This window comes from Sorex fumeus, unplaced genomic scaffold (assembly GCF_029834395.1).
Source record: "Sorex fumeus unplaced genomic scaffold, SorFum_2.1 ptg000038l, whole genome shotgun sequence".
Lineage (NCBI taxonomy): Eukaryota > Metazoa > Chordata > Mammalia > Eulipotyphla > Soricidae > Sorex > Sorex fumeus.
Genome location: NW_026606095.1, coordinates 7700127 through 7718978, shown reverse-complemented (window position 1 = coordinate 7718978; position 18852 = coordinate 7700127).

Here is an 18852-nt window from a genome sequence, read left to right as displayed (position 1 = left end):
GAGGAGGAGGAGGAGAACAAGGAGCAGAAGAAGAAGAAGAAGAAGAAGAAGAAGAAGAAGAAGAAGAAGAAGAAGAAGAAGAAGGAGGAGGAGGAGGAGGAGGAGGAGGAGGAGGAGGAGGAGGAGGAGGAGGAGGAGGAGGAGGAGGAGGACAAGGAGAACAAGGAGAACAAGGAGAAGGAGAAGGAGAGGGAGAGGGAGAGGGAAAGGGAGAAGGAGAAGGAGAGCGGAGGGGGCCATTGGTGGTGAGAAATGTCAATTGGTAAATAAACAGGTATTGGAACATTGTATGACTAAAACCCAATCGTGAAAAACTTTATAACTGTGCATATCATGCTGATTCAATTTTTTAAAAGGTAAAGGCCCTCCCGTTGTTCGTTGATTTGCTCGAGCGGGCCCAGTAACGTCTCCATTGGAGACTTCGTTGTTACTGTGTCTGGCATATCGAATACGTCACGGGGGGCTTGCCAGGCTCTGCTGTGCGAGCGAGATACTCTAGGTAGCTTGCCAGGCTCTCCGAGAGGGGCGGAGGAATCGAACTCGGGTCGGCTATGTTGGCTGCCTGCAAGGCAAACGCCCTACCGCTGTTTTTTAAAAAAGGAAAAATTAATAACTGGTCAACTGAAAAAAAAAGATTAGTGCTGATAGAAGCGTGCTAATCTTTAACCAAGGGCTGGTACCTATAATGTGTCAGTCCTCTCAATTAAAGATGAAATCTTTAAAGTCAAATCTATAGCTGAAGACACCCAGGTAGGTGAAGACTGACCACAGAAGGGTTTTATTGCAGAGTTCAATGCAGGCATAAGAATATTATCGGTGTGGGGCTGGAGCGATAGCACAGCGGGTAGGGCGTTTGCCTTGCACGCAGCCAACATGGTCAACCTGGGTTCGATTCCCAGCATCCCATATGTTCCCCCGAGCACCACCAGGAGTAATTCCTGAGTGCATGAGCCAGGAGTAACCCCTGAGCATTGCCGGGTGTGACCCAAAAAGCAAAAAAAAAAAAAAAAAAAGAATATTATCGATGAAAATGACAGAGCTGTTTATGAATTTGCTGGGCATATTCTCTCTTCCATAGAACATTGTATGGAAGAGAGAATATGATACATATTAGCACGCCTGGGCCTGTCCTGTAACTGACTTGTGATATGAAGGAACTAACTTCTCCACCTCCATTACTTGTGCCCAATTAGAAGAACAACATGCTGACTTATGCCTTGGCACCCGGTTTAAGTAGGATGACCTTTGGATGTTGGATGACCCAGTTAAACAAGTCCCTGCATTACCACACTGCTCTGGTGATGGTTCTACCCAAATCTCTAAGATTTCAACATCCCTACAGGTCTTCTTTGACGGATAAGAATTGAACAAGTGGGGCTGGAGCAATAGTACAGTGGGTAGGACATTTGCTTTGCATGCGGCCGACCCGGGTTCGATTCCCAGCATCCCATATGGTCCCCTGAGCACCGCCAGGAGTAATTCCTGAGTGCAGAGCCAGGAGTAAGCCCTATGTGTTGCCAGGTGTGACCCAAAAAGCAAAAAAAAAAAAAAAAAAGAAGAAGAAGAATTGAACAAGTGTGTTTACCCCGAGGAAAGCTTCAGTTTACACTGCTCCCATCCAGGTAGCCATCTTAACTGGAGACAAGTCATAAAATGGCCAAGATTTGCTGTTGGGTTATTTTTTCCTCTTTCCCTTGGTATTTCAACTGCTTGTGGATTTATGACTGTTCTCATCAAGCACATGTCTACCATTCAGAACACAGGGACGCAGACCTTTGCTACCTTTTCTGACAGTCACTGGTTTAGGAAGGTGAGCATATAATGACCAAGGATAATAGCCTATTCTACGAAGTTTGAACTCACAAGCAAACCCTCTGACCCTCAGAGTGTGGCTCAGGTTGAGGTCATTGTTTTATATTGATGCCACTGCATCCTCAATGAATCTGCCATGGGTAAGATTATCAGAAAAGAAAGCAAGATCACTGTCACTAGTGACAAGGGTTATTTGAGGAAGGAAGATAGGGAGGGTAGAGTCCAGGAAACTGAGAAGCACAATGCCTAAGACAAGAAGCAGCCTGGAAAAGTGTCTTCCAAGAATTCTCTTGAATCCCCTGCTTGCAGCATGAAAGTAGCACTGTCCTCCTGTTGCTCATCAATTTGCTCGAGCGGGCACCAGTAATGTCTCCATTGTGAGGCTTGTTACTGTTTTTGGCATATCGAATACTTCACGGGTAGCTTGCAAGGCTTTGCCATGAGGGCAGGATACTCTGGGTAGCTTGGCGGGCTCTCTGAGAGGGGTGGAGGAATCGAACCTGGGTCGGCTTCGTGCAAGTCAAATGCCCTACCTGTTGTGCTATTTCTCCAGCCCCAGCATGAAAGTAACTGTTAAAAACAGACCAAAAAAAAAAAATACTTCAAGGCAAGCTCAGCAATGAGACCAAACACAAGATTTTGTTGACAACTGCAATGAAATCATCAACTGGCTTGATAATTCTGCTCCAGATTGTCAAGAAGAAGAAATCTGGACATTTGCAGAAAGAGCGGGGGGGAGGGGGGGCTAGGAATCTACAACAGCATCATTAACAAGTTGTGGCAGAGTGCAGGGGACATGCCAGGTGACCCTTCTGGGCCTATCATTGAAGAGGATGATGAGGGACTGAGATACAGCACAGCAGTGGGGTACTTGCCTTGGCTGCAGGTGGCCTGTGTTGTGATCCTCGGCATCATATATGGTCCCCACTAACCTCCCAAAAGTCAGCCCTGAACAGAGTGTCAGGAGTCAGCCCTGAGCACCACCCCACTGGAGCCCCAAAACAAAAACAAAAATATATAAAATGAAGCGGTTGATGACAGTAACCTTAGTCTATATTAAATGTTTCTTTCATCAGAGGGTCTCTGAATGCTAGATTGCCTTCTTTACATGTGTTTATTTCTTTTTGGTGGTGTCACGGATTGAACCCATGTCTCCTGTATGCAGGGCTTATACTTTTTGCCCCTGAGAAACATTTCAGGCCCCAACCTGAGCCTAGAAATGAAACATTGCTCCACACCCAGCACTGAAGGGCTGACAGTTGTAGCATATTCCAGGACAATTTGCTGCTGTCCTGATAACAGACCAGTCTTTTTTCTTCTTTTTAATAATGTAGGAGTACTGCTAGTTGTTCAGCCATTGATTAAGCTGATTGAATTGGGCATGAACTCCACATTACTTTTTTTTTTCAATTGCATCACCGTGAGATAGAGGTACAAAGCTTTCACGTTTGAGATTCAGTCATACAATGACGAAAAACACCCATCCCTCCCCCAGTGCACATTTTCCACCACCCACATCCCAGTCCTCATCCTGCTTCTCTGGCAGACAATTTCCCCCAATACTCTCTCTCTCTCATTTTGGGCATTATGTTTTGCTCGAAATTTCCCACCACCATTCAAGCCTACCTGCCAGAGGCAGATGCTAGATAATTTATTTTCCATGGCTCATTTTGAATATCATGAGAGCTTGCATGGACGCAATTGTAAATGTAAATTTCTAGATTGTAAAATGGTTGGGTTCCAGAGACATCTCTGGATGGCACTGATCCATTTTGGGATTCAACTGGGAGTCTCTGGGCCAGGCTGTTGGTGCATTAAGATCGTGCATGGAGGCAAGTTGTGGGTGTGACAGCCAGTCTGCTGGGCAGGTGGGGACCCAGGGAGGGACAGCCCAGGTCTTCTGCCACCGGGTGGCCTGCAGATTCAGTCCTGGAACCCACATACCTGGACCTTTCTGTGAAAGCTCTTGGTCAGCAGAATTCCATCTGGAGTAGACAGGGAGACTGCACCTGCTCCATCTGGAGTGCCCCAGTGATACTGGCCTGGTATGGGACCCAGAGAGATCTCCAGCATTGTGGTTTCTTCCAGGACTTGCTGCTGTGTCTCTGGGCCAGGGCTGTTGGTGTGCTAATATGGTGCCCAGAGGCAAATTGTGGGTGTGACAGACAGTCTGCTGGGCATGGAAGGGACCCGGGGAGGAACAGCTCGGGTCCTCTGCCGCCATGCATAACAATCCATTCTTAATACTTCAAAATGGTACATATGCAGAGATAGGAAATCAACATTGCACTTGGTAGGCTTTGTTTTGTGCATGCAAAATGCAATGTTTTAGCTCAAAGTGTAGTTAAGCACTAGAGAGACAGCTCCCAGGACCGAGTTCGTGCTTTGCTTACAGGAGCCAGGAGAGACCTAGAACTGAGGGCCCAGCAATAACCTTGAATAGCCCCAAGCATTGCTGTATGTGACTCTCCTCTCTCTCTCTCTCTCTCTCTCTCTCTCTCTCTCTCTCTCTCTCTCTCACACACACACACACACACACAGAAATTATATTTTAAATTGACACCACATACTCTCAAAAAGAATTTTTTAAAACCCATATAGTACAGGAAATAATTATTTTTCACTGTCCAGAAAAAAAATAGAATATGGTTATAAAACAAACAACTCCCACCACCCCTCCACATATGTTAAACTGCAGAAATGTGGTTCAATGGTAGATCACTCCCCCCACACACACACTAATAGCCACGTCTATCATTTCTGGGAGCCCAGAGACAGAGCACCTACCTGCACATGCAAGGCCCTGAGTCTGATCCCATCTAAGTAAAAATATTACAAGGAACAAAGAGGAGGAGGAAAACAGAAAAAGTACAATGCTCAACCCATTTTTTTAAAAAGTAAATAAGATCAGTCATATGCCAAAAGGGGGACATCTAGGTCATGCAGTATTCATTATCTTTCACTTCTGATCATTTTTATTAATTAAAATGGTGAAATTTGCTAAATTTGAGATCTAGCAAAATTTCTCTAATTTACAATAAGTCCAAATAAATTAAGGTGAAACTGTGCATGATACCTTTTATGATGCCATTTTATAATACACTCTAACCATGTCTCTACCTACCTATGAATTTCCATCCACCCATGCTCCCATCCTTCAAGGGGCTAAATGTGACTTTCACTTTGTGTTATAGCGATAGCACAGCGGTAGGGCGTTTGCCTTGTGCACAGCCGGCTCAGCCGAGCTGGGTTTGATTCCTCCGCTCCTCTCGGAGAGCCTGGCAAGCTACCGAGAGTATCTCACCTGCACTGCAAAGCCTGGCAAGCTACCCATGACATATTCAATATGCCAAACACAGTAACAAGTCTCAAGATGGAGACGTTACTGGGCCCACTTGAGCAAATCGACGAACAACTGGAGGACCCTGACCATATAAACCATTAGTCCCAAGTGCTAATGGTGACCCTTCTTTATATTCATATTTGTGGCTTGGATATGAGTATGCTCTTTTTTAATAAAGTCAAATAAATCACATTTTAAAATATTTAAAACTTTTCAGCCAGAGCAATAGTACAGCTGGGAGGGCATTTGCCTTGCATGCAACTGACTGGAATTCCATCCCCTGCCTCCCCTGCATCCCTGAGCATCACCAGGAGTAATTTCTGAATGCAGAGCCAGAAGTAGCCCTGAGCTTTGCCAGGTGTGCCCAAAAAAGCAAAAAATAAATACATAAATAAAATATTTTTAAAAATTCACAGAAAAATCACAAAAGAGCAGGTGAAAATATCCAAGTTAGAAAACAAACATAAACCCCCCCCAATAACAAAAAAATTACAAATAACATGAATTTATAAAATGTTCAAGTATTTATATAAGTGCACAAATGTATATGTGTGTTTATATGTATGTATATATGTACACATGTATTACTTTGGTTAAAATAAGAAATAATGAATAAGGGGCTGGAGCGATAGTATAGCACTAAGGGCATTTGCTTTACGTGCAGCCGACCCAGGTTTGATCCCCAGGCATCCCAAGCACTACAAGGAGTAACCCCTGAGGACCACAGGGTGTGTCACTCAAAAAGGCAAAAAAAAAAAAAGAAGAATATATAACTATAGATAAAACTATGGATAAGCATTAACAAGATAAAACAGTGGCTGTGATGATGGTTGGGAATTTCCATTGCGGGCACAGACAGGAAAAGATTATTCATTGTTGATTTCAATTCACTGACAACTCTAGTTATGCAGAGAAAGAACTGTGCTAGGTGAGACCCATTGCTTCCTGGATTTTCCAGCTACTTGCTTAACAATAAAACACAGTAACAAAGTGATGCTTGACCAGCCTGGGGTTGAATGCTAGTAGGCATTATTGAATACACCCACACATATGCACCTGCAGTTTTATAAGCTCAAGTGTGAAAACATAACATATTAATCAAAATAAAAATATTATCTTCACATTTTAATAAGCAGCATAGTATTATGTAACAATGCCCTTGGTCATTCTGTTAATTACCACCTGTCATTTAAAGGACACACCAATAGATTTTAAAGAGTTGCTTTTAAAATTTGAGTTATTTATGTGAAAAGCAATATTGTTTTAAAATTTTCAGGTGCTTGGAGCTGGGGTGATAACATGAAGGGCTGAATGCATTGCACGGTCCCCTAAGCAACACAGGTCTGGCCCAACCTGCCCTCCCCCAGGTTCCAAGTGTTCAAAATACATGTTAAATCATAGAAATAATAAAAGAAAATATGATGAATAAAGCTAACTATAACAATCCTTTAACTGTGGATTTAAAAATTAACACTGTAGCACTGTCCTCCCGTTGTTCATCGATTGCTCGGGCGGGCACCAGTAACATCTCACAACAAATTGTGAGACTTGTTGGTACTGTTTTTGGCATATTAAATATGTCACAGGTAGCTTGCCAGGCTTTGCTGTGCAGGCGAGATACTCTCGGTAGCTTGCCGGGCTCTCCGAGAGGGGCAGAAGAATCGAGCCCAGGTCGACCACGTGCAAGGCAAACGCCCTACCCGCTGTGCTATCACTCCAGCCTAGGCTGGTGGCTTTAAAAACAGATCCAAAATGAAACCCAAACAGAATTAGCTTATTATAAAGACAAAACCATGAAGGGTATGGGTTTAGATATATTTACTTGTTTGCTTTGATGTTGGAGGGGTTGGGCCCACCTGGTGGTGCTCAGGGTTTACTCTTGACTCTGTGTTGAGGAAATGCTTCTGGCGGGGCACAGGAACCATCAAAGAAGGGTGCCAGGGATTAAACCTGATCAACTGCTTGCAAGTCAAGTGCCTTGCCGCTGTACTATCTCTCTGGCCCTACTTCTTTTCTTAAAATATGTCAGGTTTTGGGGCTGGAGAGATAGCACAGCGGGTAGGGCGTTTGCCTTGCACGCGGCTCACCCAGGGTTCAATTCCCAGCATCCCATATGGTCCCCTGAACACCGCCAGGAGTAACTCCTGAGTGCAGAGCCAGGAGTAACCCCTGTGCATCGCCAGGTGTGACCCAAAAAGCAAAAAAAAAAAAAGTCAGGTTTTGATATCAGTGTCTCAAAAAAAGTGAACAAGAAAGTCTTTTATTTTTCTGAAAATTTTTATATTACTCCTTTCTTAAAAGTCTAGTAGAATTCTCCAGTGTAAGTCCGGAGTTTTTTTGTTAATTTAACAAGAAATTCAATTTCACTCATGCATTCATTCATTCATTCACTCACCCCCCCTTTCCTTCTGTTGATGCTTCTATAATGACTAGGCATCGAACCCCTTAGCTGCAATGCTCACATACAACTGGCTGTGGTGTGGCTGGAAATTATTTGAGGTTCCGAAGGAGTCACAGACAGTAGAACTACCACCTGCAAGCAGCGGAGCTGCCATAAATGCACTTGGTGCGTTTGGAAGAACCAAGAACAGAGCTCATGGCCTCTTTGTCTGCAAGGGAAGTGATTTAGTCCTGAAGCCATATCCTGGTTCCCAAAATTCAGTTTCTGAAACAAATATAGGACTGTTCAGAGTATCCATTTCTTTTTGCTCTTATTATTATTATGGGGTGTGTGTGTGTGTGTGTGTGTGTGTGTGTGTGTGTAGCAAATAAATCTTTTTTTTAAAAAAGAGGGTTGTGGGGGTTGGGCGATACCCACAGTGCTCAGTGCTTACTCCTGCTCTGCATTCAGAGGTCACATTTGGCAGGGCTCAGGGGACCACATAGGATGCTGAAGAACAAAACCTTGTCAGTCGTATGCAAGCACCCTACCCATTGTACTGTAGCTCCAGCCCCAAGAAAGAAATTTTAAGAAAGGGAAATAGACACAGGGGAGCAGGAGCCACGAGCCTCAGGAACAATCGTAATGTGGAAATCTGGTATAAACTGTATATCCAAACCACAGACTCAACAACGCTGAAAACGTGAAATCCAAACCATCGCACTGAAAACATAAGATCCAAACTACCAGACTTTGAAAACTGCCTGTCAAAGTGGCAGGTTGTGCAAGGCAAGAGGAACATGGGCACCCTGGTGATTGGAATGCTTCCATTTCTTCTTGAGTGATTCTGTCATCATCTTCTACACAGCCCATTTTAATTTTCTTTCAGATATTACATGTTTTTCTTCTCAAATACTTATTTGTTTCTCTTGGTGTTTTTATTTTTCATCCACCTGGTGATGCTCAGGAATTACTCCTGGCTCTGGACTCAGGAATTACTCCTGGTGGTGCTCAGGGGACCAAATGGGATGCCAGGAATCCAACCGATCACTCCAATACTCATGTGGTTCTTTCACTACAGTTTGTATTTCTTTCCCTCCTCCTCCTATTTTAGGTACCAGGGATTCAGCCTAGGCCCTTATGTATGCAAAACACACAGCTTCCTGGTAAGCCGCCTCCTACCTTTCCATTTCTCTTCTGAGAAGTACTTGGTGTTCAATAAGATCACTTTCTTTATGAGTCATAGAATTAATGACTACCTTGGAATTAGAAGAGTCTGACATTCGCACCATCTTGGACTTGACATTCATTGTTAGTCTTTTTCTTGAAAACTGGTCACATTCTTCTGATTCTTGATGTGTCAAATATTTTGGATTATGTTCTGAGTGTTGGATATATTAGGCAGAGCCTGGAAAACTACCTGTGGCATATTTGATATGCCAAAAACAGTAACAATAATGGGTCTCATTCCCCTGACCCTGAAAGACCCTCCAGTGCGGCAGCGTTGGGAAGGATGAGTAAGGAGAGGCTGCTAGAATCTCAGGCCTGGGACGAATGGAGACGCTACTGGTGCCCGCTCAAGCAAATCGATGAACAACAAGACAACAGTGATACAGTGATACAGTGATTTTCTGAGTATTGTTTTGAGTCTGCATCTTAAAATCCTCTGGGAAATGTTGACATTTTCTTTTAAAGGGGACCACCCCTTACTCGGGTTGAAACCGTCAGTTTTGTGACATGGTTCTAAAGTCAGTTCAGCTTTCAATGTCCTGACTGTGAGCCAGAGACCATGCTCTTGTGGCACCAAGGGTCACAGAACAGCTGAGGGTACAGGCTTGGCACAGCACCAAGGATGGAACTCATGTGTCCAAAGCAAGAAACTTTAGCCCCAGGCTCAAACTTTGTGAATATTTTATAAAATGTACATTTACAAAAACATAAATGGCTAATCAGAGAGGTGGGTGAGGAGGCTAAATGCATCTTTTGCATGCAGGAACCCTGAATTCCCTCTTTGTTGCCACATAGTCCCAGCACTATCAGGGGTGGTCCCCAAGCAACAACAACAAAGAGACAGGGAGAAAGAACAACAACAACAACAACAGCAACAACAGCAACAACAAACCCAAACCAGAGAGGAAGCCAAACTTAAATAAAAACAAACAAATGGATCCGATTGTATTACAAATAAATAACAGCCATTCTGAAGGGAGTCATGAAAAACCAACTGTGTAACTTAGAAAAGCAAAATTTCTGAACTGGCCATTCAAAGACTAAAGAAAAAAGAAGTGTGCACAGATTTTACCCTAATTATTAGGTCTTCTCTCTCTCTCTCTCTCTCTCTCTCTTCCAGGAGCTTTGTTTTATAGTCTCAGGATGCTGGCCGTTGGTGGGATTACATAGCAGTTGGTGGGTGTAACTGTCTAGCTACTGGAAGATGGGGGATCCAGGTGAAGGAGGCCCAGTCCGGATCTGAGCAGGCTTGGAGATCTCAGCCCCAGGACCCGCACACCTGGGTTCCTCTACCAGTTCCTTCATGTGTGAGGCTCGTCTGAGTGTTTAGAGAGTGGTCTCAGCATGGCTATGCCTGGGTTCCAGAGGTCTTCAGCTGCAAGTGCTCTGCTCAGGGTGGGGAGGGAAACTCAAACCGCCCACCCGCAAAGGGCCCTGGTGAGGACAGTCAGGTGCGGGGGCAGGAGACCCTATATAGTGGATATAGATTCTAGTTTTCTTACTGTTGGAGAAAGGAATTATAGATAAGGAAAGAGAGTAAGAATGAACCCAGTGATGCTGGACTAGAATTGAAAGCACCAATAGAAATTGTGGTTTTTTTTTTTTTGTTTTGGGCATTGTTTCATATCAGACCCAGGACCTTACACATGTCATACATATGCTCTACCACTAAGCCACATTCCTGGGCCTCAGTGTAGTTTTAAGCACACACACACACACACACACACACACACACACACACGCAAATATACATATAAATATAGAAACACATATATAGCAGGTGCAAGCAAATATTTTATTCTTCTGTCAGACAAGAGGATTTAATGCAATGATGTCCAATACCAATGACCAGTGTTTTTTATTAAAAACACAAGTCTCTAGCAGTCATAGGAGTGATAGCACAACAGACAGGGCACTGGTCCTGCTCACAGTCAATGTGGGTATGATTCCTGTCCCCTCCCCACAATGGTCCCCGAGTTCCACCAGGAGTGAGCCCTGAATGCAGAGCTAGGAGAAGTGATCCCTGAACAGTGCCAGATGTGGCTTAAAAACAAAAAAACAAAAAAAAAAAAAAAAACCAAATTTCCAATAAGGGAATCGGGGTTTTAGGGTGGGAAAGATAGTTCAACGGGCAGGTCCATTCTTTTTCTTTTTTGGCTTATTTTGGGTAGGAGTCACACCCGATCCAGTGATGCTCTGTGTTTACTCCTGGCTCTGTAACTCAAGAAATCACTTCTGTTGATCGGGGGATCATATGGGATGACAAGGATTGAACCTGGGTCAACCGAGTGCAAGGCGAATGCCCCACCCACTGTACTATCACTCCGGCCCCAGTAGGTGCATTTTTCATAAGCCCAGTCTCCACTCCCAGAACCACATGGCTTCCTGGTCACCTCTGAGAGGAACTGCTGAGCACTGAACTGTGAGTGTGCCCAAAACCCAAAAGTAAATTTAAAAAAATTAAAGGAATCAGGATTTATTGCAAGATAAAGACTCTAATATTGAGTTAGAGAAATTATAAAAGAACTATCTGTCCTGAACATCTTGTGTGAGAAGATAAGAAAGTGTTGAGAGGGGCTGGAGAGAGAGCACAGTGGGGAGGGCATTTGCCTTGCATGTGGCCGACCCGGGTTCAATTCCCAGCATCCCATATGGTCCCCTGAGCACCGCCAGGAGTAACTCCTGAGTGCAGAGCCAGGAGTAACCCCTGTGTATCGCCAGATATGACCCAAAAAGCAAAAAAAAAAGTGCTAAGAAATGGGGACTGTATTGGTTTTCTCCTCCTCCATGCAGGTTGCTGACTGAATACAGATCCCACTGTTGCAGCATAGAATAGAGGTTCCAGTTTCCAGGCTGGCTGGCCACTCTCTGGCTGGTGGCTATTGTTAGTCCAGTTTCTCACCTCCCACCATCTTTGAAGCCAACAAAGAGAATTGCTTTCAAATAGAACCTCACCTATACTTTGCACTTCTATGACTTCCCTCTCTCTGATCTCTTCACTGATGTATAAAGGGCTTCTAAGATTAAGGTAGGCCCACCTGGATCATCTCCCCCCATTTTTTTAATTAAAAAAAATTAGTGGCAAAAGAAACAGTACAGTGAGTAGTGAGCTTTCATTGAACGTCATAGTCCTGGATTCTATCCCCAACATACCATGTGGTCCCCTGAGCACAGCCAGGAGTAATTCCTGAGTGCAGAGCCAGGACTCACCTCTGAACCTCTGGGTATCATCAGGTGTGATCCTCAAACAAACAAACCAACAAAATAAAAGTTAATATAATAAATATCATATTTATTACATCATTATATTATATTAAATATCATATTATATAAAAAATTAAAAGTTAATAAAATAAATATCATGTTAAGTGAAGTAAGTCAGAAAAAGGACAAGTACCTGATGATCCCACTTAACTGTGATATATAGAATAACAGGAGGAGTGACTGAAAAAATTACCAACAGGGGATTCTCAGATTACTCTTGATCCTAGATCATGGATATGAAAAGAATAATGAGGGAATGAAATCAAGGTGGTGAAGTAATGGGAGATGGGAGGTAATAGAGGTAGGCGTCGGTGGCCTTGGGCTCATGGGTGGTGTAGAGGTGTGGGTTTTGTATCTAGACCTCAGAGCCAACAATAATGTACAATTTGAGATCCAAGCCAAACTTTAAAATGTGCTTATCAGGGCCAGGGTCATAGTATAGTGGGTAGAGCACTTACCTTGCATGCGGGTGACAGGATTGAATCCCTGACATCCCATATGGTTCCTTGAACATCACCAGAAGCATCACCAATTCCTGAGTGCAGAGTCAGGAGTAACCCCAGAGGATTGCTGGGTGTCACCCTTCCCCTGAAAAGTGCCTATCAAGGAGGCAGACTCTGACATGTGAGGGAACTGGTGGAAGGAAATTGACACTAGAGATGGGAATGGTGTCGGGATGCTGTGTTTCTGAAACTCAACTCTGTATATAATATGTGTATGTATCATATGAATAACTATGTAAATAATGGTACCGTAATATTAATTAATTAATTTTATTTTTATTATTTTAGTTTGGGGGGCATAACAGGTGGTGCTCAGGAATTACTTTTGACTCTGCACTCAAGGAATCACTCCTGTTGGGATCCAATAAGATGCCAGGGATAGATAAAACCTGGTTCAGTCACATGCAAAACAAATACCTTATTTGCTGCGTGATCACTCTAGCCTTTAAATTGTTTTCCTTTTATTTTGTTGGTTTGTTTGTTTGAGGACCACACCTGATGATACTCAGAGGTTCAGAGGTGAGTCCTGGCTCTGCACTCAGGAATTACTCCTGGCTGTGCTCAGGGGACCACGTGGTATGTTGGGGATAGAATCCAAGACTACGACGTTCAATGAAAGCTCACTACTTACTGTACTGTTTCTCTTGCCACTATTTTTTAATTAAAAAATGGGGGAGATGATCCAGGTGGGCCTACCTTAATCTTAGAAGCCCTTTATACATTAGTGAAGAGATCAGAGAGAGGAAAGTCATAGAAGTGCAAAGTATAGGTGAGGTTCTATTTGAAAGCAATTCTCTTAGTTGGCTTTGAAGATGGTGGGAGGTGAGAAACTGGACTGACAATAGCCACCAGTCAGAGAGTGGCCAGCCAGCCTGGAAAATGGAACCTCTATTCTATACTGCAACAGTGGGATCTGTATTCAGTCAGCAACCTTAGTGAACTTGGAAGTGATTTCCAAGTGATTCCCCAGGGCCTGAAGAAGGAACATAGCCTAGCTTGCACCTTGATTTCAGCTTTGTGATGTTCTAAATGGTGAGTCTTGCATATGAAGCTGGACTTTTTTTTTTAAAGCTAAGTTGTGGTAGCATGGAGGAGAAGAAAACAGGTCCATCCAAGCTGCAATGAATTGCACGATTTCATTTTTCCTTACAGCTGTTAGGTATTCCATTGCGTAGATATGGGTTGACTCCACATCCTAGCTATTGCACTGAGTGCTGCAGTGAATAATGGTGAGCATGCATACTTTTGCATGAGTGTTTCTATGTCATGGGGGTTTACATCACGTGAAATTGTGATGTGAAATTGCTAGGTCATACAAAAGCTCTATTACTTTTCTGAGTAACCTCCATATTATTTTTCCATAGGGATTGAACCAGGCAACATTCCCACCAACAGTGGATGAGAGTTCCTTTTCATCACATCCCTGCTAACACAGATTGTTCCATTTTATTGATATGTGCCATTCTTACTGATGTATGATATTTTATTGTTGTCTTGGTTTGAATTTCCCTGATAACAAATGGTAAACACTCTTCGTGTGTCATTTGCCATTCATCTGTTCTTCAGAGAAGTGTCTATTCAGTTTCTCTACCTGTTTTTAATTAATTGTGTGTTCCTTTTGGTTTTTGATCTTACTGTTGATCTTTGTGAAGGCTTTATGTATCGTGGATATTAATCCTTTGTTTGATGTGTTGAGTGCGAGTATTTTCTCCTATTCAGTTGGGTGTCTTTTAGTTTTAGCCTGTGTTTCTTTAGCCAGGCAAAAACTCTTTATTTGATGAAGTCTCATTTATATTTTATTCCATTGTCTTTGCCAGTGGAACCATATTGAAAATAACTTTGAGGTCCAAATTGTGTAGTGTTCTACCAATAGTTTCCTTGATGTGTTTTATGAATGCTGATCTGATCTCAACATATTTTTTCCACTTTGATTTTGACTTTTGCGTGAGGTTTGAAATATGGACCTAGCTTCATTTTTTTTTTTACATTTGGTTATCCTTTTCCCAATAACATTTGTTGAAGAGATTGTCTTTACTCCACTTCATATACCAAAAATCTATGACCATCGATGTGGGGATTTGTCATTAGATAACTGATTCTAAGTTATTTGTCAGAAAGTATCTCCTTATTCCTATGCCATGCTGTTTTAATCATTATAGTATGGTTTCAAGTAAGGTAATACCCCCTAATTTCTTTTCCATATCCAGATTACTTGAGCTGTTTTATAATTTCAAACAGATCTTAGTATTGACTATTCTAAGTACTTGAGGAATGTAACGGGGGATTTGAATTGGCATGGTACTGAATCTATGTAACAATTTAAGTAGGGTAGTCACTTTGACAATATTGATTCATCCAATCCAAGAGCATGGACAATTTTTCTACTTCCTTTGAGCTCCTTATGCATCCTTAACAGTTACAGCCTAAATTCCGTATCAAAGAGGTTATATAGCTCATTATTCCTCATTGGGTCACCTGGACTAGCTTCTTCACTCACTAAGTCTGGGTTTCCACGTTGCTTTACCATCGTGACCTTTGCAGGTTAGAGTTATTTCCTGTGTGTTTTTGTGTGGTTAGGAGCCTAAGTTCAGGATATCTGGCCAAAATCAGCTTTTCTATTTCCTAAAATCTTCTTCTATCTCTTTCTTAAGTGACTTATAATTTTCATAGTATAGGTATTTTACATCTTTTGTTGATTGCCAGTATTTCATGTTTTGGTAACTAGTTTTTTTTTAATTTATTGAATCATCGTGAGATAGTTATAAGCTTTCATGTTTGGGTTACAATCACACAATGATCAAACACCCATCCCTCCACAAGTGCACATTCCCCACCACCAATATCTCCAGTATAGCCCCCCTTTCCCACCCTCCCTCTGCCTCCATGGCAGACATGATTCTCCATAATCTCTCTCTACTTTTAGGCTCTATTGTTTGCAATACAGAACCCTGAGGGGTTATTATGTTTGGTCCTTTATCTACTTTCTGCACACATCTCCCATCCTGACAGATTCTTCCAGCCATCTTTTTCTTTGTGATCCCTTTTCTATTCCAGCTGCCTTCTTCCCTTTGCTCATGAGGCAGGCTTCCAGCTATGAAGCAATCTATCTGTCCCGTATATCTACTGTCTTTAGGTGACAGCCTCATGTTATGTTGTTTCGTACTCCACAAATGAGTGTAGTCCTTCTATGTCTGTCCCTCTTTCTTTCTGACTCATTTCACTTAGCACGATACTCTCCATGTCTATCCATTTATAAGCAAAGTTCATGACTTCATCTCTCCTGACAGCTGCATAGTATTCCATTGTGTAGATGTACCAAAGTTTCTTTAACCAGCCATCTGTTCTAGGGCACTTGGGTTGTTTGCAGATTTGGGCTATTGTGAACAGTGCTGCAATGAACATATAGGTACAGATGTCATTTCTACTGTGCTTTTTTGCATCCTCGGGATATATTCCCAGCAGTGGTATTATGGGGTCATATGGGAGCTCGATTTCTAGTTTTTGAAGGACTGTCCACATTGTTTTCCAGAAAGGCTGGACTAGTGCGCATTCCCACCAACAGTGAAAGAGCGTCCCTTTTTCCCCAAATCCACGCCAGCACTGGTTGCTTTTGTTCTTTTGAATGTGTGCCAGTTTCTGTGATGTGAGCTGGTAACTAGTTTTAATGGAGTAGATTCTTTGATCTTTCTCTTCTAGTTCATTATTTGCATAAAGAAATGTGACAAATTTTTGTGTCTTGACTTTCTAGCATGTTACTTGTTGTATTGTTTCTAGGAGCTTTTAAATGGAATCTTTTCAGTCTTCAATGTATATTATCATGTCATCTGTGAATAGTGAAAATTTGACTTTTCTGATTTGAATTCTTTTGATTTCTTTTTCTTGCCTGGTTGCTGTGGCTAGAACTTCTTATATTATATTGAGTAATGATAGAGACAGCGGACATACTTGATTGTGCCTGATTTCAGAGAGAATGATTTTAGGTTTTCACCATTGAGAATGATACTGTTTGGGGGTTTGTTATAGATCATGATCACGATCATCCTGTTGTTTGTCGATTGCCTCGAGCAGGCACCAGTAACGTCTCCTTCGTCCTAGCCCTGAGATTTTAAAGTGCCATATTCAAGGCCCTTTCAGGGTTAGGAGAATGAGACCCATCATTGTTACTGGTATTTGGCATACTGGGTATGCCACGGGGAGTTTGCCAGACTCTGCCGTGTGGGTAGGTTACATTTGGTAGCCTGCCAGTTTGTCCAAAGTAAGAATGTTCGCGGCCGCGCTTCCGGGAGCTGGGTTTTATAGTCTCTGGGTCTTGGTCATCTTGGAGATCTCAGCCCTGGGACCCGCATGCCTTTGTTCCACTGCTTTGTTATAGATGGCCAATATTATTTTAAGGAAAGCTCTTTCCATACCTATTTTGTTGAGGGCTTTGGGGAGGGAGGGGACACAGTGGCACTCAAGGCTTTTTCCTGACTCTGTGCTCAGGGATCACTCCAGTAAGCCTCAGAGGTGCGGCAGGGATTGAACTGTTGTGTCTCTCTGGCCCTTTCTTATTCTTTCAAAGAACCAGCGCTTTGTTTCATTGACTCTGTTGCTTTAACAAATTTTTTTATTAAATTAAGAATGCCCCATGCTTTCTTGATTCTCATGTCATTCATTTCTGCTCTGATTATTTACTTTATTCCACTTAATATGGTATTCATTAGTTGTTCCTGCTCAAGTTGTTTAAGATGTGTTTAATCAATTTTTTTCTCTTCCTTCCTAACATAGGCCTGTACTACAAGGCCCGCCCCCCGCCTTAGTACAGCTTTTGAATTATACCACAGTTCTGATTAGTTTCCAGGAATCTTTATTTCCTCCTTGATTTCTTTGATCCAATTGTTACTTAGCAGTGTTTTGTTCTGCTTCCATTTATTGGCGTTTTTCTGCAGTGTGTGTGTGTGTGTTGGGACTACATCAGTAGTGATGTTACTTCTGGCTCTGTGCTCAGGAAATCTATGTTGTGTCAGGGATTGAACCAGGGCTGTCCGCATGCAAGGCAATTATCACCCAGCCCACCATCTTCTTTCTGCGGTTTACTTCTACCTTCACTGCATTGTGTTCTGAGAAAATATTTGGTATTATATCTGTAGCACCGTAGCACTATCCTCACGTTGTTCATCGATTTGCTCAAGCGGGGACCAGTAATGTCTCCATTGTGAGACTTGCTACTGTTTTTGGCATATCAAATAGGTCGTGGGTAGCTTACCAGGCTTTTTCGTGTGGGTGCAATACTCTCAGTATAAATAAAATTATAAAAACTGAAAAAAAAAAGGTGGAATTCATGCCCAATTCAATCAGCCTAATCAGTGGCTGAATAAATAGCAGTACTACTAAAAAAAAAAGTGCATTAACAATGTTGAGCAGTATTCACACAATAAATTTGAGAATTTAGAAGTGGGGGTGGGACCCGCAGAACCCCCCAAAGGCTAAGTCTGGGATAATTTCTGTAACAAAATGATAGTAAGACTATAAGATAATAATAATAGCATATGATGGCCACTAGTCTATATTGATTTTAATAAATGACTGAAATGAAGCAAAAGTCCTTCATAGCATAATTTAAATGTAGAAATATAGAATGCAGAAAATGATAAAAAAAGAAAGTGACCATGTGACATATTCTGAAGCAGTAATATATGCAGTTGTTGGGGACTGGCCTTGGTAGCCCTGCTTGTTTTCCCTGAGAAGCGAATGAGCAAGGGAAAAACTTGGCGTGTGGGAGCGCCATGCCCTGTTGATTGACTCTGTTAAGGGGGTACCAAGGGATTCGCCTTGGCCGGGTCAGAAGCCACATTCTCATTCCTGTCCTGTTTTGCTGAGAAAGTCCAAGGAACTGCCCGCATACTCAGCTGCAAAACGGAGTAAGCTAGCGGGAGCTCGCCCAACTTGCAACCCTTGGCTTTCCCACATGTTCTCTGCTGCATACTATAAAAGTCAATGACCTTTGCAACAAAGTTGCCGTATGTGCCATACAGTCTTCCCTACGCTGTCTTTGCAGCTCATTCCCTCTCTTGGGTTAACGTTCAATTAGCCGTGCAGGTCGCGGCATGAAGTAGTATTTTAGGCAAGAATCCATAGATCCTCACACTTGTGATCAGTATAGGAGAAATGGGATACTGACATGATCTCAAAAGCATTTTCCCAGAATTACAAACAGGATAAAACAAGAACTTTATAATGCAGCCAATCGGTAGACACCACTTTTTAGAGTTGTTTTCTGGGCCACCCCTGGCAGTGTTCAGGGATCACTTCCAATGGTGCACAGAGAACCACATGGGGTG